The sequence below is a fragment of the Xiphophorus couchianus genome, chromosome 12, assembly GCF_001444195.1.
Source record: "Xiphophorus couchianus chromosome 12, X_couchianus-1.0, whole genome shotgun sequence".
Classification (NCBI taxonomy): Eukaryota; Metazoa; Chordata; class Actinopteri; order Cyprinodontiformes; family Poeciliidae; genus Xiphophorus; species Xiphophorus couchianus.
In genome coordinates, this window is record NC_040239.1 from 23,991,635 (window position 1) to 24,017,818 (window position 26,184).

Here is a 26,184-nt window from a genome sequence, read left to right on the forward strand (position 1 = left end):
ATATTTATAAATTCTACCATCATTAATGATGGTAATTATTACTAATAGAAGGTGCTAGTCATGTTGTCCCATCATAATTTCACACATATTGTATTTTTGTATTTTACGTAGTTGTTGGGTACGAAGGAAACAATGTGTTGCAGGATATTTGGTACTGACCCTGGATCAGTTTGTGCTTGTTAATGGGATGTTTTGTACTATGCAACCAACGGTTTGAAGTAATTGTCTTCATTTTACTCATAGTCCAACATAAGAAAATGTTATATAACTCTGATAGTAGTATTATCAGATAAAGTAATATTCATCAGCAGGCATTCACTTAAAATGCATTCCAAGAGTCAACCTGTTCTGAGGTCAGAATCAAAATCATAAGTATTAAAATGTAATACAAACTTTTCAAATAAATTAAAACATTTAGTTAAATTGTGCCGGAGATTGATGCATTTTTAAGTTTATCTCCATAAAAAATGCTTAATGCTTAAAGAATGTGGAATGACTTAAGGATACGTGTACGAGATGCGAATCAGAATGAATGAATGGCAATGTGTGTGTGTGTGTGTGAAATGAGGGTACAAACTGGTGAAGAGTCAATGTCAACAGTAACATATGTGCTGCAGGAAAACCGGTTAATGGGACTGGTTCAATATTTGCAAGAACTTCAGCATGTGATAATACTTTTATTGAGACTTTGATGGCTTTGCACACAAAAAGTCATGATATAAAATATTAATTCTGCGACATTTCTAGCTGTAAAGGAGGCAGAGAAGACACTTGGTAGTGTAAAGTGCGCTGCAAAATCTCACTTGAAAGTTTATTTGACGAAAGTCTTTGACATTGACACATTCAACTACTATATGAATGAAGCTTAGCTTGTATCATGGGGCTAAATGCATGATTTGCAGAAATAAGCGATACTTTAAAGAGCATATTTGTTAAAAACAAAACAAAAAAAAAACCCACTAATGAAATCTCGCAAATGATTAACAAACAGTTTCTTTCCACCATAGTTCCCAGAAGTATCACTCTTGTCATTCTAGGCCCTCATTTAGTTTGTTTTTATTCTGTATTTGACCAGAGGGGAGGCTCGCCGCGCAAACCACTTGTCATGACTGCTGTCAGAACAAGTGCAGTGTTAAGCTGCAGTTATTTAATTCCATGTGATTAAAATAGGACTGGGTCAGTTTGGGAAGAGCCTGTAGGCTATGGTTTTATTTAGAGGACCAAGATTAAACTCAAGTAAAATGGAAATGTCACACCGTCATGGAAGATGCTGCGGGAGTTGTGAGAAGGATAATATTATTGTGATGTGAAGTGATAATTCCGCCCTGTCCACCCTCATTATCTTGCAGCCAAGTGTATTTCTGGCTCGCAGCTCTGCGCATGCCTCTCTCTGTGTGTGTGTGCGTGTGGGGGTGTGTGTGTCTTCATTCTCTCTGCATGCTTACTGCAGATTTTCAAAACAGTAAACATAGGGAAAAACAGTTGGCATCTTTGCCTTTTGTTATTGTCAAGGTCCTTATATGAGGGCAGGGGAGGACACGGCATGCATGTGTACACAGGGATCGGTGCGGTAGTGACGGTGGTGTGATGTTTGTATCGGTGATCATGTTCCTCCTGTCTAAACTCAAGTACATTCAGTATCAAAAGCATTCCCCCCACTCCCTGCTTCCCTCACTGACCCGCACTGAGACACAAAGTGAATCTGCAGATTCCTTGGCGAGGAGAGAAGCGACGACAACAGCAAAGTAAAATAACAAGAGCCCCAACAAACACAACATCCCATCTGGATGCAACACAAAGAGACCTGAACAGAACGACGATCTGGAGAGGCTCCACATTCACGCAAGACCCCGGGCAGGCTGAGATAAGGTATGTTTTTGTCTGGCAAGATAAGCAAAAGAAAGCAAACATATTACAGGGCTCAAAATTCTATATCTATAGCTCCTTTTCACGAGTTCAATAATTCATTCATTCATGGCCTCTGTTTCCTCTGCCTCCTCGAACATCTGCCTCATACATACATCACTGCGCTGATAAGGATCGCAGACGGAATTGGTAATACGCCGCGAATGGGACACGCTGCGGCACTGATTAAATAACTTCGGGGCCTTGCTAAAATCGAGGCGGCCGCATGATGAAAGGGCCCTTATCCATTTGGCGGGGGGTGGGTGCGTTTATTAAAGGCAGCAGAGAATGATTTTTAGGTTTAGGGTGATGTACCCAGCTTAATAAGACACAATACCCTGCAACTCTGCCAAGACAGAAAACAGACAGGGCTTTTCTGACACCTGTCACTACTAAGAACAAAAGGAAGACCAAAGTATTACCAGCTAACAGAAACAAATGTTTGAACAAGCACTAAAAAAAAAAGAAATTAAATGTTTCTGCTAAGTACTCCATGACATCAAACGGTCTTGAGGCGCAGTCTTCAGAATCTCACTCGTTGATTTTCATTTCTCTTGAAGTCCTTTCACACAAATCTTTATTTACATATATGTTACTTTAATGAGTACAATATCTAGAAATCCAAAAATGAAGGCCTTTTTATTCTCATATCATAAAAGTCTGTGATAATTTATAGCTACTGTGGCAAATGGAGGAGACAGCTGAGCTGCAAGACTATTTTCCAGGAACCAGGGTAGTTTTTCCGTGATTCAGAGTGCTCCATGTTGACTCCGCTTTCCAGGGTAAAAACAAATCACAAGCAGGGTGGTCAGCATTTCTCATCCACTGATTACAGCTGTAGATCTTCGGGTTGTAATTGCGACTATAACCCCTTATTAACAAAAAAACAAGGAGTTGCTGTCTAAATTTCCCGAAACGACAAGAGGTTTACAATTACCCCCTACAACTAGACATTTAAAACTTAGACTAAAAGACCAGACTGATGTGTTTTCTCTTGGTGAGAAAACACTTGGCATCTGTAACCTTTGTGCCTCTGTTGGGTTATGGCTGTCTGTTTTTCATGATTGCACCTGAAAAGACTGAAAGGTTGTGGTTTTGCTTTGTGTGATTACTGGCTGTACATCAACGTTCTCTGTTTGCTGTTGCTAAATGGCCGTCCTTGTACGCAAATACAAGGCATTGTCGTTGGATGGATTTTACATATAAATATCTGCGTGGTATGTTGCGCTTAAATGGGTAAATATCACACCCAGAATGATCTGGCTTCTGCAAAACTAAATTAACCAAATCAGTAGAACACATACAACTTTGTTTAGATATATTCTAACAGATAATATACACTTACATTAGTTGAACTCCAGTTTAAAATGTTGTAGGTTCTGATTCACTCTCTCATGTTTATCATATTTTCTCTTAATCACAAACCAGTTGCTACGATTGTTTCTTTTGAGCATGGGAGAGTGAACCAGGGAAACTACAACGTTAAAACCTCGATTTAAACTCATTTCAGTGTGTTTTAGCTGTTAAAATATATTCATATTTTTTCACCCATTTCACTGGTTGAATTCAATCTGCTCGCTTTACCAGCGTGCTTCCTGACTGCACCTGTTTTTGATGAGCTGATAAAACGTCACATTTCTCAAAAAAAAAATATCTAGAAATAAAATTTGCAGAAAGAGGGGAAAAAATAATTACTTGACAACTCATAAAAGTTTTTAGTTGGAGTTTCTTTTTTTCTTTTTTTTTACAGCCGAAGATTTCATCTAGATTCCATTTGGGTGCGGCTGCGAGACGGCCTGAGTGGAATTTATCAGTGCAGTTAATCCACTCCGATGGTCTAACAGGGATTGTCTGCACAGGATCTCTGCAGCCAAATCATACAGTATGAAACTGCATCAAATGAACAGATGGCAGTGACACGAATTAAAAGCACAGAACAATAGTAGAATATAAACCAGAAATGACATCCAAAGTGGCTGTTGATTTATAGCTGTGGCGAATTTGGTACTGGGCTTCCATGTATATTAGTGCTACAAATCTGGGTCCATTTAGCAGGGAGATGCTCATACATACATCACCGACTCCTGCTCCAAGCCAAGGTCAGTCCTTATTGCATCAATCTTTTCAACAGAGGCTACTCTACACAGCAGCAGTTTTGTAACTGTCGCAGCTGTAATGGAATCTTTTTTCTCTCGCTTCATCTTTCTCTTATCACTTAAAATATATATTCAACTTCTCCTCTTTCTCCTCATTCTCCTCCTGATTCTTTTTATTTTATCTGTAAAACATTCCCGGGGACCTCATCCCTTTTCTTTGAGGTGGTGGAGGTGGTGGTGGGGGGAACACTCCGAGTAGCACAGGTTTTAACCCTTGCCAGGTTTTAGGTCTCACCTTTCTATGTGGAGCCAAACCAGAACCCAAGTTTTGAAATCTGTTCCATGAAAATGAATCCCTCTCAATTATAGGATGACTGGAGATGGCGACAAGACATTTGTTAAAAGTCTTTCCGCTTCCCTCGGCTGTATATATTATTCACAAAGTCATTTCCCACGGGCCTATAACACACGCTGCAAAGCACTTAACATCTGTGCTTTGCTTAAAAGGTTCCTTTAAATAAAGCACTTTCGAACACAATCTTCGGCTTCCTTGTGAATTTTATCGGGAAACCTCCGTTTGTTGACTCACTCGGGATCTAATCACAACACAGGAGACGCTGAAATGGGAATTTAAGACATTCGTGCTGAGTCGGTTTCTGTTGTCCTGATTGCTCATGCCACAGCTTCCACGTAGTACTTTAATAAATGAAGAAATAATAAAATCAATCATCTTAAATAGCTCTGGACCATTTACAGCAAAGGAAGGGAGGGAAGAGAGATGGGGAGAGAGAGAGAGAGAGGAAAAAAAGCAGACTTTTTTAATTGATGAACTTGACCTGCTTTTCCCTGATAACAAATTTCATTTGTTCTATAAAAATTATGCTCAAGTGACATTATTTGACGGGATCTTTATCACCTGCAGAGTAAATAAGAGTAATTTATGCTGTTTAATTTTGAGCGCGGATTATAAATCACGGCTTGTATCATACATTACAACGCCCGCATTGATGAGGGGAGTGAGAGCGAGGCCAGCTGATTGGGTTGTTAAGGCGGCGGTTACAAAGCAACAGTTTACAGCAGAGACTCATTCGCTCAGCGTGGTTCTTTATAGCCGAGAGCAGATTGATGCCGATGATAAATGATGATAAACACCCAACGCACCCGAGCGGTGAACGATAGACTTTTAAATAAATTATAAAGTATGCAACGATGAAAATCCGACAGCAGCTTGACGCGAGAACAGATTGCAGGTATGTATATTGTCTTCCCTGTGAATAATAAAGTTGAAGTTAATAATCATTACTGTAAATCCAGGTGTCTTCACGCTGCACCGCCTTTGCTGTAATAAAACTCTCTGAAATGATATAATAAAGAGCAATACTCAGTAATAATAACAATAAACCCAAGGTGTATTGCTCTTCGTTATGACTTAACACAATATAAATTAACACAGACATAATTTCGCCTGTGCAGGCTGATTACAGGCGGCTCTCTGATGCAGGCGCAGCCTTGCAGGGCGCTGAAGCAGAGAGCCGTCTCTGGGCTGAGGAGACCCTCACATCCTCTGTCAGAGGGATGGCTTCTGACAAATATCACTCTGCACTGAGGAAGACATGACAGCTGTCAATCATCTGTTGATAACAGAGGAGGAAAAGCAGCTCTCCTGCTGTGGGTTTGACCTGTGAAGCCACACACACACACACACACACACAGGCTTCACGCGTTTTTTTTTGTTTTTTTTTAAAGCAAATATTAAACAGCATCCTGTGATGTTTGAAAAACCAATAGAGCGACTAACAGATTACATAATCCTGCTAGGTGTTAAGCAGGGTGCTATTTTGAGTAAGTACACACACTTTTCTACATCCGTATTGTGCTGCACAATTGTGAAGCGGGAAGCAAATGAAACGTGATTTCCAAGATATTTTACAAAAAAACCCAAAAGCAAAAAAAGACAACGATCTGTCCGCAGAACAAGCTATTAGTCAGGAACTCTAGAAATCTGTTTATTCTGGAGGCATGGCAACAAGATCCATGTTTGCTGCAGCACATGTGTGGAAGAAAGTGCCGTGGTCAGATGTGACCAAATATGAATGTTTGAACAATGTAGCAAGCATCTTAGGTAATGTGAAGAAAAACTAACAGCAACCATCAATGTTCTTGTCGTAAATATACAGAGTAGCAGCAGAAGGGTTAAGATCGAGGAAAATTTGAGTGTTAGAAAGTCCACTATAGCTGTTGTTCGCCAACACTCTTTACATGCAGTTGCGTCACGTTTCTCCTTTAAAAAGCTAAAGTTGTCAGATGTTGTGTAACTAGTGCATGATTTCATTTTCAGTGCATACTGCTAATTCAAAATGAATGTGGATATCTTCTTGATGGCCGAGGTTCTCCAGCAGCAGAGATGTGAGAAGATTTTTTTTTTTTTATTTAAAGAAATATTTTTAAAGTCAAATTCATTAACATTGTTCGATGTTGTAAAGTCGCATGTATTCAAAATCAAGTATCAGATTTTTCTAAGTTGTCAGCAATCAGGCCAGAGTTTCTAAAAAGTTCAGTTCCAGGGTTTATGAGGGTGTAATTGGATTGCTGCTCAGTTCTGTTGTTCGGTTTTTTCTTTTTTTTGGGAAATTAAAGAAGGAAAAACAAAAGTTTATCTTAAATCCCATTAGCGTTTCAACTTTGCATCCCACTGACAGCCCAATGCAATTATTTATTGCGCTGCGACATAACACTGCTCTCAAGTCTGCATGCTGTAGTCAATGAAATGCTATGTATTCAAATTAAAAGGGATTAATAACGTTCGTCCTGCAGAGCTTTATGAGTTCCTTCGATCCCTGTTTTTTTAGAGCCATTAGTGCTCTTCCTCTTGAGAGGGCGAAGCCCGGAGCCACAGTCAGCTTCCCCTTCCTGCTCTAACCAGAGATGACACAATGTCAATAAGCATACTGATTATTCTGCCCATTTGTTTTGCACAATGCAGTTAACGAGCCTTATTACACAAAAAGACATTGTGAAAACCTAATAACCATTCTTTATCATTTGTTTTGATGAGAGTAATAGAGTGACTCATGTCTGTAGAAAGTTCTGGTGGGGGAGCACACCGGGGATGAATGAGGAACCACAGCAGCGCGTTGTCGACCGACGGTGGGGGCTGCTGGGGAGGGGTTGGCCTCGGTCCGCTCCATCGTCTTGAAGTGTTTGTGTTCCTACATCAGCTGTCCTCCCAGTTCACCATTTATCTTCCCTGAACTGTCCTAACCTTTTCAAGCTTTCACTTATGACAGATTCCAGATACACTGGGCCAAGCCTCACTGGAAACCAGCTACAGCATCGTGCACACAACTGTCAGCGAAAGGGGAAGCCTACACATGGCCCCCACACACTGGATTGGCCTCTTCCTATGCAGCCATATAAATCTCAGCAGCATCAGACAGGTGGGAGGAAGCTCTGGCAGACGCAGTCAGACCTCAGACAGGTCCTCTTCCCAACCTCTGGCCCTGCTCATATGCAGGGAGAGAAACGGTTGTGGGAGTCTGAAATGAAGGTGAGTTTTCTGGCTCCTGTGAGTTTATAGCTGGAGCTGTCAAAAGTTTGATTGTGTTAACATTTAAAACATTTAATAAAATACAACATGCAGCGAAATTGGGAAAATATGAATAAAATTATGGTTGAAAGAATGTGATATATTAAAATAAGGGAAATTTAAGAATAATTAATTTAAAAAATCTTTAAAACTAAACTTATAAATTAATGAATAACATCATCTCATTTTTACCATATGAGAAACTGGCTTTGAATCACGGTGATGCTCTTTGGTGCTTTTGTCCTCACAAAATGGCGGGGCACTATCGCTTTATAATAATAATACTGAATCACATTATGTACAAAAAACATAGAAAACCTAGAAAAAGTACCTAAAAAGTACCTAAAATTATAGTAAACAATAAAATATGTCACTACCCCATGTGCAACACAACCACTTATAGGCCACTTATAACAATAAGTAAATAACTAAAAATGGGAATACATTGTCACTTTTGTTGAGCCACTGTAAGGCATGCCTCACCTTGCTCATCACAAATTGATATATATATGAATATATAAAGCTTAAGAAAGAATTTTACGCTTAAATGACCTTTTTGCTGTTCTGCTTCCACAACACCACCTTCATTTTGTAACAAAACAATTGACGCAAACTGAAAGTTTTTCTAATGGGGACCAGTAATTATTCAGATGTGACCAGTAGCAAAAATGCTGAATAAAATATTAATATCCAATATTCCTGGTAAGTCACTGAATAGCACTGTTGGAGAGATGACTGTACTTAATTTTGACAGCTTGACTTGCACATTCAGATCCTTTAATAGGATAGCACATTCAGGTTTTGCTTGTAAAAGCATCGTCCATATCAAAGCTAACTCCACATTAGGTCAAAAATACATCCGAGTGTCCACAGAATATGAAAGCCTGTAGACTTATTTGCTCCCTCTATTTGGGATTAGATCTTCACCTGCCCTGTGTTTTCCAAAAGCACCCAGCTGCACTTGCGCTGAATAATCTTTTCTAAAAGATGTTTTGTATCCAGATCTGTGTCAAGCACCATATTCCCCTAAATGTGGACATTGAAAAACAAACAAAGCTTCCCTTTCTGATGTAAAGGTTAGGCATTTCTTTAATTAAATAAATATCGCAATATTGTCGCTCAACAGCAATATTGCTTAAATACTCAGATACATACAAGTGTATTTTGATGTGTGATTCTACAGTATAATCACATTTTAATTTGACCTCTTTATTCAGCTGTAGCAAGTGTGTGGCCCATATGACCCTTAATACCAATTGCCACAAGTGACATGTCCTAAAAATAATCATACGTTTTGTAAAATTCTATTGAAACATTTAACAATCAAAGTATAGCAACGTTAAAACAAATAAATAAAAAGTACTATTGCTGTATTGTATTGATGTCTTCTATAAGATGTCTTCTATAAAACTACAACCAGCTTGAAGTTATTGTAGCATAAAAAGCTGACTACACAAGATCTTTTTCTCTTGGATTTTTCTTCTCTGATGGGGGATTCCTCAAACAAAAATCTTTTCTTTTCTTTTTTTTTTCCAAAATGTCATTTCTAACAGAGAGGCCTTAATGAACAGATGTGAAGTGTGCGTGATTGACCGTGCCGTGCTGCATGTTGTCTAATCAGACAGGTCTGTGCTGCACTTACCTTGCCACTCATTCTGTTGTTTCGGGCCTGATGAACCAATTCGCTCTTCCTCCTGCAGCAACGCTGCCAGGATTCAGGCTGAGAGCCTGGGCTGAAGTATGGTGAGTGTTTGCTGACAATTGCTTTCACAAGTATTGAACTTGTAAAATGAATTATGAATAGTGAGGATTAACATCTATATCAGGTAGAAACCTGAATACAAATGGTTTCCAATATTTGACTAGCAGCAAGCAGGTAACATTGCTGCACCATAAACAGTTTGAACCCCTCAAGAAGCACTCTGCAAAAATGTAAGTAGGAACATTTAAAAGATATATATATATATACTGTATATATAAAAGATTGCTTAGAAGACTAATGATTTTTTAAATTTTAGTTTTAATAGGATATTCCACCGGGTTCTGTTCTAGGTCATGTTTTGTTTTCTCCCTACTTGATTGAGTGCTACATTACAACTAGATGCTGTGGTATATCAAGGTTTTCTGTGACTAGTGTTGATATTCAAATATCAGTGTAGCCTCTGGCCAATACTCCAGGCTATTTACTTTTATTTTGTTTACCCAAATTCATCTTTTAACTGTTTTTTTTGGGGGGGGAGAGGTTGCCAAGAATCAAAATCAGCGAATTTCTTTAAGTGTGAAACATCTGTGCTTTCATGGATAAGAAGTAGCTGAAGCTGTAGGTTGTTCCTCCTTCATACTGATTTGGTGGTGGAGGTATTTCAGGTGACTCAAATCCTTTGTGTTCACAGATTTGCTAAGCCTCGCACACAGCCTCTGAAAAAAAAAGAAGGAAGAGATTTTCTAGTACAGATTATAACACTGGGGGTTCTTCCTCGGAAACACCCCGTCAGTCGGAAGTCGTTGCTCACTAAGCAACAAATTATATAAAAGCCCCCTACACAGACACTAGTGCCCCACTGCTGTCATTGGTATGCTAGAGCATGGCTAAATGGGCCCAATTTATACCAGAGGCAACAGGTGGAGCTGTAGAAAAGTTGCCCTGAGGTGGAGTAAAGAGTGCTGGTGGTAGGGCAAAATTAAGGCATTTCCTTGACAAGTTTGCATTTCAAAAGGTTTTGATTGAGTTTGTTACAGGCGGTATGTTTTCTTGTTTGTGCCTTTCCCTGTTGGTGTCCCTGTTTCATCATCTTTTTCTTCCATTTCAAACACATAACCAATTTCTATCTATTTATCCTAAATGCTATTTTCATTGATTATGGTTCTGATCTGCTGGACCCCTGATTAAACCAAAATAACTGTGCAACCTTATGCCAGTTTATATCATTCATTGGACTATGACTGAATTAAAGGAAATTACTTTAAATCCTCAGTTGTCAAAGTGGGGATCATCAGGCATCATTCACCCTGGCAGGTATCAATTCATGCATGGCTGGTGTAAAACATCCGAGCTCCATTTCTTGAAGGGAAAAGTGAACCACGAAAAAAACAAACCTACAAAGAAAGGGACAAACAATTTAAACTATTTATTTTATGTATTTGATGGGGTTTTTTTAAAATCCCAGATGTATCCATTTATGTGAAAGTGCTAAGTATAAAGGCTAAAGTCTCGCCAACCTGGAAAAATCCTAAAATCCCCAAAAGTCTTTAAAAACTCACCTGGTGTGAGACATATACATATAGTCAGTTTCTTCAAAAGCCATGGCAACATTCAAAACACTGCCATCTTTAAAACAATTACATGTACAGCATCTTCCATCCTCTTTAAATAGCTTGGCTACAAGTTCATTTGCATGTGGCAAAATTATCTGTGACGAGACAGAAGAGATGAAAAGTGACCATGAGAGGATGGGAGTGGCCCGGGGGGTGAAGGGTGAGAAGGCGCGGCAGTGTTGCGCTGAAGTCTTGTCTCTGCTTTGAGAAGGAGTAGACCTGACAGAGGCCACCTCCAGAGACTCTTCACTCTCCATCAAAGAGCTGAGAAGAAGCGGCAGGGTCTGTCAAGGGTTCCCAATTCCTACAGAGCACCCACATGCTGCACCTCCCACCCTAAACACCTTTAGTCAGTCTCACAAAGCTCCTCACACTGCCACAAGCCTCCAGACTCATTGGCAATGCATGACCAATCCCCAGCTCAACCAGCCAAACATCACCAGAGTTTAGCACTTAGAACATGACAGACATGTCCAGGGGCTTCATTTCCACACAGTCTGCGAGCACTCAGATCATACGCAGCCCCTGCAACCTGTGACAGAATCCACGCTCGGAACACATCAAACCCTCGGCGTTGTTTGCCTTTAACAAATTTAAAACTGTAGTATATCAGGAAATATTTGATAGAAATCTTAAGCTACCGAGACAGGAAGAATAAGATTTCTCCTAACTATATCTGGACACCCAATTCCACTCATCCCCACCTCACTACAAATTGAGATTCCTTCACTTTCCATTCCCAGTCTTTTTTTTTTTCCAACAGGACTATCACTTTTAATTTTACAAACTTCCTCTTTCCCATCAAAATCAGGTCGGAGAAAAGAGATCGCAGAGCTGGAGACCACCGTCCCAAGTTTTATCTGCTCGACAAAATGCCGTTATCTTAGTGCGGTGTCAAGAACTCTATCTCTTTTTTTTTTCCAGGTGACAGGCACAGACGAGAGATAAGATTGGAAAAGAATCCCACTCTACTGAGTAAATAAATAATCAATACTCATCTAAATGTAAATGAGAAAGTAGCCCCCTTTGATAGGAGGGTTTTTATCAACCAACCAATTTTCTACAGGCACTCACTGGGCCTCAACCAAATCACCATCATTCAGCTCCCATGTAATGGATAAGAAAGGGAAAGGGTGAGCGGGGCTGTGGATGGGTGTTGGGGAGGAAAAAAAGGAAGGGTCATCTGAGAACGGCTACGTTAGACGGCTGCATCGACAGCACTATTTATTCCCCTTTTTTTTTCAATTTCCCGATTGTTGCATGACAGGTAATGCTGCACGTACCACAGTAGTTATGAGGATTAAGCGCTGTTGTTTCTAAAGTTTAGGGGCTTGTCGAAATTAAGGGTTTGAAACCAAATCTGTCATATTTTTATACAAAAATATGACTTTGTAGTGACTCTAGGAATATACTACCAATGCTAAAGATGATGTCAGTAAGACATCATGTCTATAATATAATTTTGCTATTCGTTGAAATGAGAAAAAGAGAAATAAAAAGTTTGCTTGAGCACAGATCCTAAGAGAACACGATCAGATTTAATGCTAATCACATTAGCTTTGAACCAGCTAGCTAAAACTGCATTTCTCTTTAAACAACAGGACGCCCATAAAAGAAAATAGCCGTACAACAACATTCCCAATGCAGATCTCACAAAAAATAAAAAGAATGCTAAACTAAACAAACAAAAAACAGCAAGCCAAAAAACATATACATATTATATCCTCTTACTTAACATCTAGATCTAGGTCATTGCGGTCATAGTGAGACGAGACAAGATGGCAAGAAGCAAAAATACAGGATTCACCCCAAAAAGAAAATTTCAGGGTAATTTTATTTTATGTAACACTGAACCAGCAGTTATAACATGGAAACTAAATCTAACAATTTGGAAATTTCTTTCATGTTCTCGAGGATTTTTTTATTTTTTACAGAATACAAGCAAATGCTAGTAAGGAGCAAAGGTGAGTAAAAAACATTGAGGAACTCTGACCCCATTGCTAGCAGCATTCTTAGTAGCACTCCATTAACATGATTTTTACTGATTTGAAAGCAAATTCTAGCGTAAAATTTAGTTGAATTTCTGTCATAAAGAGGATGCTTTTCTTTCTTAGGCTCTCTTGTGCCATTGTTTCTGATATCTGCACTTTTCTAACCTTCCTTCATGTTCTGCGTACAAGCTGGGATTAGCATTTTACTGATATGAGAATGCTCGGACCTGACTTTAAACTGATCTAATAAAAACCCTCAAACGGCGTTTTCCTCATCCACATTACATTAGGGTTTATTTCATGACTCATACATGTCAATAATAGAAACCATTACAGAGCAGTATACTCAATAACAGAATTTTTCTGCTTGTAATGCATACAGTATTGATTTTGTGTTGGTTTTTAATTTTTTTTTTGTTTCTGGGTCCTTAAGGGCAAACGGTATGGTGGAAGTTGCTTCCCTTTAGTCAGTCAGAAACATCAGGAGCCCATGTCTGTCAATTACTGTAAAGTTTTAAAGGAATAGCATGATCTTTAACTACAATTGACAATGCTAAATTTGGATTCAACAACTACTACTAATAATTTGGATGACAGTTTTTTGTGCCCATATGGCGAGTCCAGACTTTGGAGTAAGTTGTCCAGGAAAATGTTAGTTTCTCAGATTTTGTCCAGCGGTGGTTTTACAGCATCTGAGGCTGGCACTTTACGGCAGAAAGCTTCCAGGTGAAACTGTGCACTATGGCCCAGGCAGGTTTGATATTTATTGTGCTGAAAAGAAATGACACAGCAAAGCGTTTCACGTTGTCTTTCTTCCATCGCATCCCTTCATGCTACCCCTCTGGATCCCTTGGGAAACAGACCCATCCGGCTAATATGCCATAAGCTGACAAGCCTCCTCAGGAATGTGTGCTAAAGAGCCCCTTTCAGAAACATAAAGGCATGGTTAAGGCACTGAAGCAGTTTATTTAGAAAATTTCAACTTGCAGCACATAAAGAATACTCTCTGCTCGGGTTAGCGCAGAGCTGGGTTTTTTAACAAATGTGCAGAATGATAATTATGTGCATTGACCATGTCTAATGAAAGCTAAATTTAAAAAAAAGTCTTACTGAGATGAACTTTCAAATTCAGCTCACAGTATAAAGTGGAATTTGGAGTATTAAAGATTAGACATGAAATGATTTCAGTTAAAATCCAATTATTAGTTTATGTAAAATTCAGTAATGGTTAAACTTTAACTAAATTAACTATTTCTTTTTGCCCTAATGACTTCTGTATAAACATGTTTTTTAGGATTTACTTGAGCATGCGCATACTGTATGTTCAGTCAGTCCTTATGAATCATGAGTTGTGTCCAGCAGAAAACAAAAGGGCAGATATGTTTATATGGGTTATATTTTGAATGAATATATCAAGTAAGTACTGATATAGTGCTTGTGGTTAACAAAGTTTCTGTGTTGGAGCAGGAATTAAGGTTTGTTTTCATCTTTCAGTAGTTTAAAGTTAATGCTAATGGTAGCTAGCTACATGTAGGTAGCATGTTTAATTTAATAGTGCGGCAGTTGATGGCAATAGACAAAACTTCTTAGATGTGGTTGCTAGGAAAAATATTTACTTGCTACATTGTTAACTGTATATTTAGCTTTCTTCTTAACAAACCAGATGACTTGAAGAAAGAAACAGTAAACATTCGGATTTTTTCTCCAGATGTTTTATCGCTTCAATCTAATTCATTCAGAAATTGGCAAATATGTTGTGTGTAAAATCTAAGTAATTTTTAAACAGGATAGTTTGCACCCATTAAAAAAAACAAAACAAAACAAAAAAAGAATTCGTCTGGGTAGAATAAAACTAAAATTACTTAAACAATTTTGTTGAGTACATTTTAAAAATGAATTGGAATTTATATAACAGGTTTAAGTGTATATTTTTGCTCTTAAACAGAATAATTTCTGAACAGAAATACTGGTTAAATATTTACCCAAAATCCAAAATGTATGCACATTGCTACAACAAGTGAAAGTAGCACTTTGGTTTAACAGTGCCTACAGAAGAAACAAATGTCGCAGAGCTTTTTTTTTTAGCAGAGACAAGGCCTTTGCACTACTATGAGTTTCTGACTCAGTGATATAAATGCCATTTAGCAATCACATGAAATTGCCTCGAGCTTTCCGACCTCAACTTTAATCCTCTCAAGGAGGATTTGCAGGCTGTTTCTCCAAACCATTTTAAACCAGACATTATTGTGATGGTGAAAAAGAAAAAAAAAAAAAAAACTCTTTAAAAGGAAATCTTGACAGGACAACCAGAGCACAGCTGCTTTTATTTAAATCCGAGGCCTCCACATTTCTTCCATTTCCTGAATATATTGCATCATTACAGAATGGTAATGTGTATGGCATTTTACTCTTTGATGAAAATGTAAATGCCTCTTCCTGATTTATTTGCCGACGAATTAGCAGATAAAAAAACAATATGAGCACTTCTCGTACTGCAGAGGCAATGTTTAGAGAGCATGTCTTCGGTCATCCAATTTGCGCTGAAAAATCCTAAAGCCAGAAGTTTTAAGAGAAGGAGATAATCTTACTGTATCAGGGAGCAGTCTTACAGAAGCACATTGTTCAACAACGAAATCACCAGCCATTTAAAGACCAATACCAGAGACCATAAAGCTTTTATGGTTGGTGTTGTCATCTCAATTTTCAAATTCCTCCCCACTCTCTGGCTCTTCTATTGAAGTGTCATCTGATCTGTTGAATTACTGACAAGACAACAGTCATCATGGTAACGCTCTGCCTCTCTCTCTCCAGCAGCACCCATAGCAACTGTATTACATTCACCACGAACCAAAGAAATAACACCTCTGTATGAGAAAAAAAAGGCTTGAGGCTCCCCCAACTCTTACTGCATGATCTTTATATCTACTTGACATCTGAGTTTTTTCGTCTGTGCATTAAAAGTAGAATTTGGAACGTTCTACTCGCTCTAAAAAAGATCACGACCCAGAAAAGCACATAAAAGATTTCTTTATGCCCTCATGTTAGGACATTTTGAATTTACTAAAATCAATTTATCCTTTCCAGAATATTCTGTCATGCAGTGCTGTGAAAAGGTATTTGTCTCTTAAAGATATTAAGAGACAATATTTTTATTTTTTGTTATAGGCAAATTATTACAGTTATCAAACAAGGAAAACGAGAAAATCAAAGTGCAGTTTTCAAATAATTATATCATTTATTAAGGGGGGGAAAAATACATATTTAAGTCAACCTGGACCTGTGTGAAGAAATTTACTCCCTAAACCCAATTACTTTTTTTGCCATCCTTACCAGCAACGACTGCTATCAGAAACTGAGGACTCGCTGCTATAACTGGAATTCCTGTGGACGCATTTTGTCCCTCTCTTCTTTGCAGAGTTGAAATCAGCCAAATTGGAGGCCTGCTTAAGGTCATGACAGGATCTGAGTCAAACTTAGGTCTGAAATTCATCCAAGCCATGTTTTCTTATTGTTTTCTTGCTTTTTTGAGTCATTAACTATTTATGGTGCTTCACAAACTGATGGCCAAATATACTTCATCAAAATGTTCCAGTTGAGAGCAGAAATCATGGTTCCTTTAAAGCAGACCCAGACTATTCCACTACAACTAAGTGTGTTTGAACATTTATATAATATTTTTATTCTGAAACAGTGTGTTAGTTTTACACCATCTGTAACTCACACCTTCAAAAGAAAATGCAATTTTTATCTTGAGAGGCCACAGAATATTTCCCCAAAGATCTTGTGGATTGTCAACATGTTGCTTGTAAAATTTGGGATGTTCCTTTTAGTCTGCACTGTTTCTTGCCTTGGGACTTTTATAGGGTTCCATTTTGGCTCAGTCTTTTTCTTGTTGTTGAATTAGGGACATTGAAAAAATAAACTTTAACAGAGGAAAATTGGGTCTACAGTGCTTTAGCTGTTGTGTTTTTCATACCTTTTGGATGAGTCACCAGTGTCCTCTTGGAGTTATTTTGGTAGTCCAGTCGTCTATGGAAAGCCGGGATTAATGCAGCACACAGAGCTTCAAACAAAAGGGGTTCCTTATCAAAAAAAACAAACTTTTCCCTCTGAGTTGCAAAAATTTAAAAGAATGAGGTTCAATATATGTAGAAATGAATGACCCGTATTTTATCGGTAGAAAGCCTTAGCTTCAGTGAAATGGCAGGCTAACAACGCTGCTAGCACTTAACAGAGTAGCAACGCAGCTTCACATAAAAGCTCAAATCTAACAAAGGCATAGTACAAACGGCAGTAGCACCTCCAACACCTGGATTCTTCGCTCATGTGGACATAGAGTCGTCTTCTCCAACAGGTCTCGGCTCAAAAAATGTCCTTCTCTTCCGTTTTACCAGTTAGGGAGCCATGGTACATAAACAAGAGTTTTTTTCTACTTCTGGTAATTTTAGACCTCTCTGTAACAACAGCACCACATGCTGACAAAAACAAGAATTACAAGCAGTCGGTGAAATAAAAACAAAATATGGTTTACAAAATACATTTTTGACATCTACCCATTTTTCACCTGGTTGCATATGTTTTCTTCATTTGTGGTTAATGGTTGTCATTGTGGTTGACTGGTTCACAAACAATGGCATTGCAATTATTTAATTCTTAACTTTCCTTAAGTTTAGGTTTAATGTGGTGCATTTTAAAACCTTTCAGCATACCTCATGTTTTCAGCTTCTATTTATGTGATTTCCAGATTCCACAGACTTGGCAACAATAAGGCTTAGGTCAAACTGAACAGAGTTTTAAAGGACATTAATGTTTCACCTAATCCCACTTTAATTGAGATAGATTAATTCTTATCTTAAAAAATGAAGTCCTGTTTTGAAAAGTTAAGATATTAAAACATCTAAGTAAAATTGATTGAAGGATTTTAATTAAATTTTACCATTTCTGTGGCCCATGAGTACAACTTGATGATTGTCAAAGTTTAAACATCAACACTTAAAGGTTCATAGAGCAGATTTCATTTAATCTGTCAGGACATTTTGGGGATTTATCTCTGATCAAAAATACATTAATACATTTTTTGAGACAAATACATGAATACAAATGTTTTTATTTTATTCACAACTAACTGTTTGATTGGCCATTATAAAATACATTTTCTTTTGTTCTCCCTATTTCTGTTTGTTTTTGTTTTTTTCAGGGATTAGTTTTGGTACATTTTATTTCTTTTGGACCATCATGAAGAACTATACACTGTCAATGGTTGCTGAAATCAAGTTTATGATGGTATCAAAATGCAACAACAGGAAACTTTTTTGATGCAGTGGTTAAGTTATTCCTCCAAGTGAACAAGACAGTCCAGCAACATTCAGCAAAGCACAGTACGATTCTACCATGAAGCATGACTGCAGTGCACTCATTTGACACAAATTTACTTACCTGCAGTTGTGTGATTTTTATTTTTTTAGCTAAATGATTAAAAAGACAACTAAATGAGCCTACATGCTCTTTGCTGTACTTTTAAAAATATATATTTTTATATTGATAAGTGATTAGCCTCAAATTAAGTGAATAAACTTGGTGAGGATTTCAGGATTTCACAGAAAAAAAACTGACTGAATTTGATTTTCAAGTATTTGGCAGTGAGGGGTGAGGGGAAGACCTAAATGGATTCTTCTGCAGATTAAGAAGCCTCGGCTCTTTTTTTTTTATACTGTAAATGCCCTTTCTGCCTCAGGCACATTCACATTACAGATTGTGAGAGACACAAATAACTTCTTTATTCTTTTAAGTTTGTGAAAGAGTGTTACCACGTTCATTATTTATCATCTAGTGGACAGACTGCTTTTAGATGCACTTAAAGGGTTAAAATAAGTGCAAAATCAACATCTAAAAATACTGTGAGTGCAGCTGTGAGATTCACAATTCTTTGCTTCAGGATTTTTTTCTAAGTTGAAGCCGTTCCTGATATTGCGATGTGCACAGGTGTTTAAAACAAGGGGTGTACTGTGTGCAACTACATAGGAACTGGGTAAGTTGCTTCAGCCTCAGACAATGTAGTGAGTCTTTTTAAATAAATAATTGTTTAAACATCTGGGGAAGAAAGTTTAATGCTTGAAACATTGAATGCCCTGAAGTGGCCAGCTAATTATTAGTCAAAATAATCAAACAATAGGTCAGACTGCCCTCTTTTTATAGAAAAATGCAGCATTTACTGTACTTGTAAATTAATATGCACCAATCCTGTCAAATAAATATCAAAATAAGTCATAACAAAAGTGATTTTTCTATTTTGACTCTCCCTGACAACTCCTGGGGGCTGTTTGTTCAGAGTCACTCAGAGTGTTTCAGTTCAATGTAGGTTTTATGAATGGTTTGTGAATTTTTAAACATGTTTTTATCCATTAGTTTCATAAAAGCTGTTTTCGTGTTCTTTTCCCTTAGAAAATAAAATACAGTCATTGGTGTTCGGCAAACCTTCAAATGATCAACTGTATGTAGGTGCAGGTTTGCGCTCTACTTGATGTTTTCATTTTACAGACACAAAAATCACTAATCAAGTGTCAATAACAGTACCAGATTCAGCAAACATTGGGACTCCTCATTCATGTTTTAGATCTGTAGTGATTTGCAGAATCCTTTCTATAAAATTCAGATTGGTTTGTTCAACTGAAATATTATGTGTTCAGGTCATTGTTGATCTGGTAAATAAAAATGTGAAATTAATTACTCCTGTGAGAGTCACTTCAAGCATTCAGCACTCTGGGGTGAGTGACTCCTAATCATTTTAGGGCTTAACTTGTGTCATGTTTTTAGTCAGTCAAGGATATTGTCAGAGAACTTGACAAAACAAATCTGCAGCTCTTGGGCTTAGCTGCAAATTGAGTAATGTAGGCTACCCTGTCAGGTGCTTACTAAAGCGATGCTGGATCGCTAAACACCAAGACCCAATTATAATTGTGCACAATTAAAATACAATGGTTTGATGGGGGTAATAAATATGGATTACTCACAGCTGTACAGCATGCAGATATTTCAACATTGAAGCATGCATGCGGTAGAGTTTGCAACAAATCTGTCACACATTTTATTTTAAACTTTATTTAAACCAGAAATTAGTCTTTCAATAATTTCTTTAAAATATAAATCTACAATACTTTGAAGATACAGTTAGCAATATCTTTGTCCATTTGTACAGAAAATGGATGGACGGATGGATATTGTTCACATTGGAGTTTATCGTGATAACGTAGTGAATTAATTCCCGCTACGTGTTTTACGTCACATCCTCAGCAGACGCACCTGAAACTCTGTGGCCAGCGAGATTCCACTCCCTGGAGGAAAACAGACGAAAAGTTCCTTTAATAGTTTTGGGCGAAACGATCCCTTAACTTTGTGTGCAGAGCTCATTTTACAGGTGGACCTTCCTCCCTGCACACATCTGCTCCTGCTAATGCCATCTCCAAGCAGCATTCCTGATGCTCAGGTGAGTGCTGTAGTGCTGGTGTGAATTGCAGACCTTGTGCTGAACATTGATGCACTGCCTCCATTATCGCCCTGCCTCCTTCCATGGAGCCAAAGCTATTGTTTATGACACTGACACATGCAGTAATGGGTATTTCACTTCTGCGCCTATACTGAGCGTGCGTTGAAACTGGAAACATAGATAAATATGGTGCGCATCCACAACATCAGTAAATTTCTATTTCATCAACCGGGCATTAGAGTGATCACCGGTGTGGTTGCGGGGCCGCTCATTGCGCACGCCCGCCGGTGGAAACTGAAATGATAATGTTGGTTTAAAAGAGCTGAAGAGATCCCATGGGTAAAACTGGAACAATCACAAATTCACCATCTCCTTGTGCATGCTTTTGTTATTGCTTGGACTTAAACGTTCAGGGAATTCGTGGTGGAAAAACCAATGAAAGAGACTCAGCCGAAACCTCTCTACAGGAATATCATCAAACATGTACAAATGCGTCTGGAGGGCGGAGGTTGGGTTGCGGGGGGGGGGATTTGGAGAAGTTCCGACCTACAGTAGAAGTCAGACGAATCCTTCAGTGGAGTGCGTCCCCGCAGACATCCGAACATGGCAGCTGTCACTAACAAGGAAAGTCACATGCCAGTCTCCTCCTTTATGTTCAAATACAAACACAGACTCGGGAGTATTAGTGCCAGATATTTTCAATTATCGCGTGTCAACCTTTATCTCCTCACATTTACGACGGTACAGCTGGATTGATGCCTTCCTTCTTTCATATTCCGCGCACAGTTGTACTTCAGAAGGGGGAAGACGGAGAAGAGGAAGATCACAACTGTTTCATCTAACTTTTATGTAAGTGTTTCAGATTCTGGTAGCCCAGGGGTACATGGTGCACACAGTTAAATTCTTTAAGAATGCTTTTAACAGCACAATGAGTGTAAATAAAGACGAAGGCTCCCGGGAAATGTTTGTCTTGTTCATTTAAAAAAAAAAAGAGAGGATTATCAGTTCAGATAGAGAGATGATTGAGTTCAGGAGATATGGGGAAAATCTGCTGCCGTTGGATTGCTGAAGGTATGTGTTTGTATAATAGCGATTCACAGCGTGGTTCTACATCTCTTTGGTAGTTTTCTATTACAGTACAACAAAAAGCCTTTTTCTGTTTACATAGCGAGCTTGCATCAAGTGGAGGATTGTGCACATAAAATTACCATAATAGGCAGCCGTGGAGTTTGCTAATGTGCTTTTCTGGATGAGAGGGCATGCAGAGACTCGCTGAGGAACTGACAATGTAGTGTGGAAAAAATAAAAGAAGAAAACTAAGAAAAAAATAAACGAGCCCCAAAATGATCTGAATATCCTCATTTTTTCAAGCCCTGTTTAGTACACGGATGTGCATCCACCCGGGGAACGCAGAGGTTACCCCACATCTGGAGAAATGAGTTTGACCCTCTCAAAGGGCACAGGGAGTTGCCCCCTTAAAGCTGCAAACAAAAGCAGCAGTGGCGAGCGGGAGCCCAGAGCGCCATTCATCGCGGCTAATGACTTGTTCATTAAGAGTGATGATGGATAAAGACTTCTCACGCTGAGATGAAATCAAGATTTATATGCGTTGTTTCCTCACCCAACTTGTGGGAAGATCATCATCATTTAATTCTATCTCTGCGGCCGGTGATGGGCATCCAGAGAGCGGGCTATCAAACGGTGCAGTCAGCTGGCAAAATCCAAAACGTGCCGTTGGCACATCTGGAGCTTGCCGTCGCAGCTGAGGGTGAGCAATGGCTGCTGGCGGGTGGCCAAATTACAGGCAGAGACGCTTCAGGACTCCGAAGCCTCCACCCTGGCTTCTCCTCGTTTAGATCATCATCATTATTTATTTGCTTATTTATTATTTTTTTTCCCAATATGTGCGCTGTGTTGCATTTCAATAGCACTTTTTCCCCCCTCAGCTTAAGCGTATTATCACACCGCGCTAGACCCTCGACCCACCTCTCTCCGTAGGCTCTTATCTCTAGCTGGAAATAGGCCTCAAGACACTTCATCAGTGTCCTTCACCCTGCTATCTGCTGCTCCCAACTTTTATTAAAACTTCAGCCTTTATCAGCTCCTGGGTAATTCAGGCATGACAAATTGGGCACCAGATGCCACCTCCATTTGAGGCCGCTGTACATCTCTTGCTCCCCTATCAAGACAATGGGAGGTGGCAGGCTGCAGCATTGTGGGAAACCCACCTTTAGCCCATCACATCAGGTTACCTCAACAAACTTCCTACATCCATCTGAATGCTAAATACTTTGACTCTGGAAAGTTCCTCTCTATGCATCAGGGCAGATGATGTTCGCTTTATTTTTTTTATCAGTGATATGAGAGAATTACTACTCTTTATTGACTCTAAACTGAAAAAAAGAACAATAAGGAAAAGAAAATGTCTCTTTCCAGATGCAGTTTGTGCTACTGCGTGCTGTTCTGCTTGCAGATGTGAGGAGAAAAAGATCAACATTTCTTTGTTTTATGGTGCAGAAAGAAAGTATTTGCCAAACTGAGAAAGTGCCGCTTTGAAAATGAGAATTTGCCTTATGAGTGCGAATGTATTTTGGATAAAACTGCTGATGAACTGAACGATAAGCTGGCGATTTTCACTTTGCACACCAGTTGAGAATTCAAAAATCAAACCTTTTTTAGATGCACCATACTTTAAATGCTACCAATTTGCGCTACCCATAACACTCTTCTGTATGGAAGTTATTACTGACAAAGTAGTGGGAGCACAAATGTGAGTTTAGCAAATGCACAGAAATCTGACAGTTTTATAACATTTGTTTTTCTCTTTTATTGCCAGTTGTAAAGTAAAAATGTATTTTTCCTGAAAGGGTCACATGGATGGGAACGGCTGATCACATTTTTTCCATATTTATTAAATTATTCACAAATTTGTTAATTTGTTGCACTTGCTTGTTTATATGTCTTACACCTCCAATATGGCCACACTCCATATTATGATGTTACATAAAACCACCAAAGAATCTGCCGTTATAGTTATCACAACAAATTTAACTGTACTGATTGGTAATGTAAGATATTAAAGACAGTTCAAGATGTCAATTTGACATAATTGTATATTTTTCTCTTTTTCAAAAACAAAACATTAATGGGAGGATGGCCAGGCAGAAAGAAACACCGCTGAAGAAGCTGAAAATGTCAGAGGTTCCACAACATCTAAGGTCTCCTTGGGGATAATAAAATATCTTCAAACTGAATTGAAATCAACATTTTGAAAGCTAGTTCTTGAAAATAATCAGCAGTCCAAATCAGTTAAAAAAACATTTTAGGACGGTCATAGCTTTAGAAAGAAAGACCAGAAATCAGCAAAGCTGCATTTGAATGCAGTCATCTTGATGACATGGACAGCTCATACAGTATTTACCACCTCCTCCTCCCGTACATTTCATTTTTGGGCATGTTTAAAGATAGGACATAATTTATGATGCATTTAAAAGGGGGGGAATACGGAGCAGAGTTCCACGCTCAGTTTAATAAACCCACAGGAGGCGGATATAGAAAAGGAATTAGTCAATGTCATTAGTTCATTCATGACTGACTGGAACAGACAATACACATCTACTCACGTGTGAGATAACCTAATTCTGTGGTATAAAAGATTTTGAAGTTGACAGGCGTGTGCATGAAAGAACCAGTTGGATCATTTACTCGAGCTCTTGGGATACAGACAGTATTCATGGGATATGGTCCCTGCTTTGACCTGCACATCATCTGCTCTTCAGGGGATTCAGTGAGGGTCCTGTCTGTAAATAAGAATCCATGATAGAGGGGCAGCAGGCGTGAAGCATGAGATTGGAAACCAAAGGCATCACACTGGGCTGTTGGATCTTAGTGATGTTTAGCAACACATAACTCTCATAACTCTGCGCACAGACCCCGGCATTTGGCACGAGCCAGTACACAGCCATGCTCACAGGATAAGACAGGCTTCTGAACGCTCTCTCACACACTGCATTACATCGGCATCCGCATTTCACAAATGTGGCTTTCAAATGAGCTTATGATAATCAAAGCCTGCACTTGGAAAGACTTTCTGGATCCAGCAAAGGATGCGAACCCCCCCCAAAACAACAACAACAAAAAAAAAACAGCATAATGTCAATCCACTCTGATTGTCAACAACTGTGCTGCATTTTATTTCTGACATCCTAACGTTTGGTCCAGCCATGCCCAGCGCTGCAGTGCTGGCCAAGATGCCAGCTGCGTTTCAAGGCTGAAATGTGTTTTAAGCGCTGCTGCAGGATGGTAATGTGTTGTGAAACCTGCCAGCCCATGAGCATCCCGAGGCAAATGGGAGAAGCAGTGGTTAAAAAGCAGGCTTTTTTATTGGGTCAGAGCCAAGGAGTAATCTACCACATAAAGGCATGGTGTAACCGGGGGCGATCATATGGGATATGCTTCCCAAAAGGCATCATTTTGTGCGGAAAGCCCCCATTATTTGGTGCCAGTGGAATTTGGCACTAAGGGTCTTTTGTGGTCAATTAACATTTGGAATTAAAAAGCGCTTTACAAAGCCATGTTAAATACATTAGCAAACAGATTAATTTGTCAGGAACATAGCATCATCAAAGTCACTGAGTTAAGCAGAAAAAAACTGAGGCTAATCTCTGAAATTATAAAATATGTTTTTTTTTCCTTCTTCTTTTACCAACTGATTTCAACATTACACTGATTTACTCATTGGAAAGTATTTTTTTTGTAGTTCAAATAGGTTTGCAAAGTGAACTGGACTTGGGTGCGGAAGTAAGTGATGAATTGAATCCATTAAGCGGGATTCTTACAAACCGCAAAGTGAAAACATACCTAAAACAAGAGCATCATTAGGAAAATGAGCAAAGACCTGAACCTGGAGAGTTTCTGAGCAGAGATGAATGATGGCATCACACCTCAGTCCATTATAGACTCTATTTATACACTGGGACACAAAGGAGAAACACTAGTTAGAGGCTTCTCTCCAATTAGGTTATTACTGGTCTGGGAGCCTTTTTACTGAAGAAAATTTCACAGTGAAAAATATGTCTTTAATCAAGCTGAAGAAAATCTATCCTGGAAAAGGTTATTCCTTGGAGTTTTAAGTCAAGTAGTTTAATGCTCTTTGCTTAGTTTAGGTGAAAATCTTTTTTTTTTATTCAGCTGAGGAGGAAATATAAAAGGAATATTTACTGGAAATACAATAGTCGTTAATGAATGCCTTGGTTCTTTGTTTTGGAATAGATAAAAAAAAAGTAAGAGGATAAGAAAGCAATGCTGGATGAAAAGGGATTATTTAGTCAGGCTGAATTATTTGATACGGGTTTATTTTTTGTTTGTTTGGTTTCAATAGGTGGAACAGTGTTTTATTTTGTTACAGAAATGCTGCTTCACTTGGTTTATGTCTGGTTCCAATAGCAGGAATGCAAGGGAAGGAGGTAAGTACTGTGCAGTCTAAGTGGGAGGCAGAAGATATTGCGCACGTCCAACCTTATTATGAAATACACCAAATTCTCGTCACTAAATTACTGTTAACCTTATTTCACTAATAACACCTAAGTCTGCCATAGATATATCTGAACCACTTCCCAAAAAGATCCCAAGCAGTAATAAAACCCCCCTAAAAAAACAGTTATTTGAGCTCTAAACATATTAGAAACCATTCGTAATCTGTTACTTACAAAGAATTAAGAAGTCTGTAATTATTCCCATAGGTAAACCTCCACTATGAGGGACAGAATATAAATGAAAAACTCAGAAAATCACATTGATTTTTAAAAT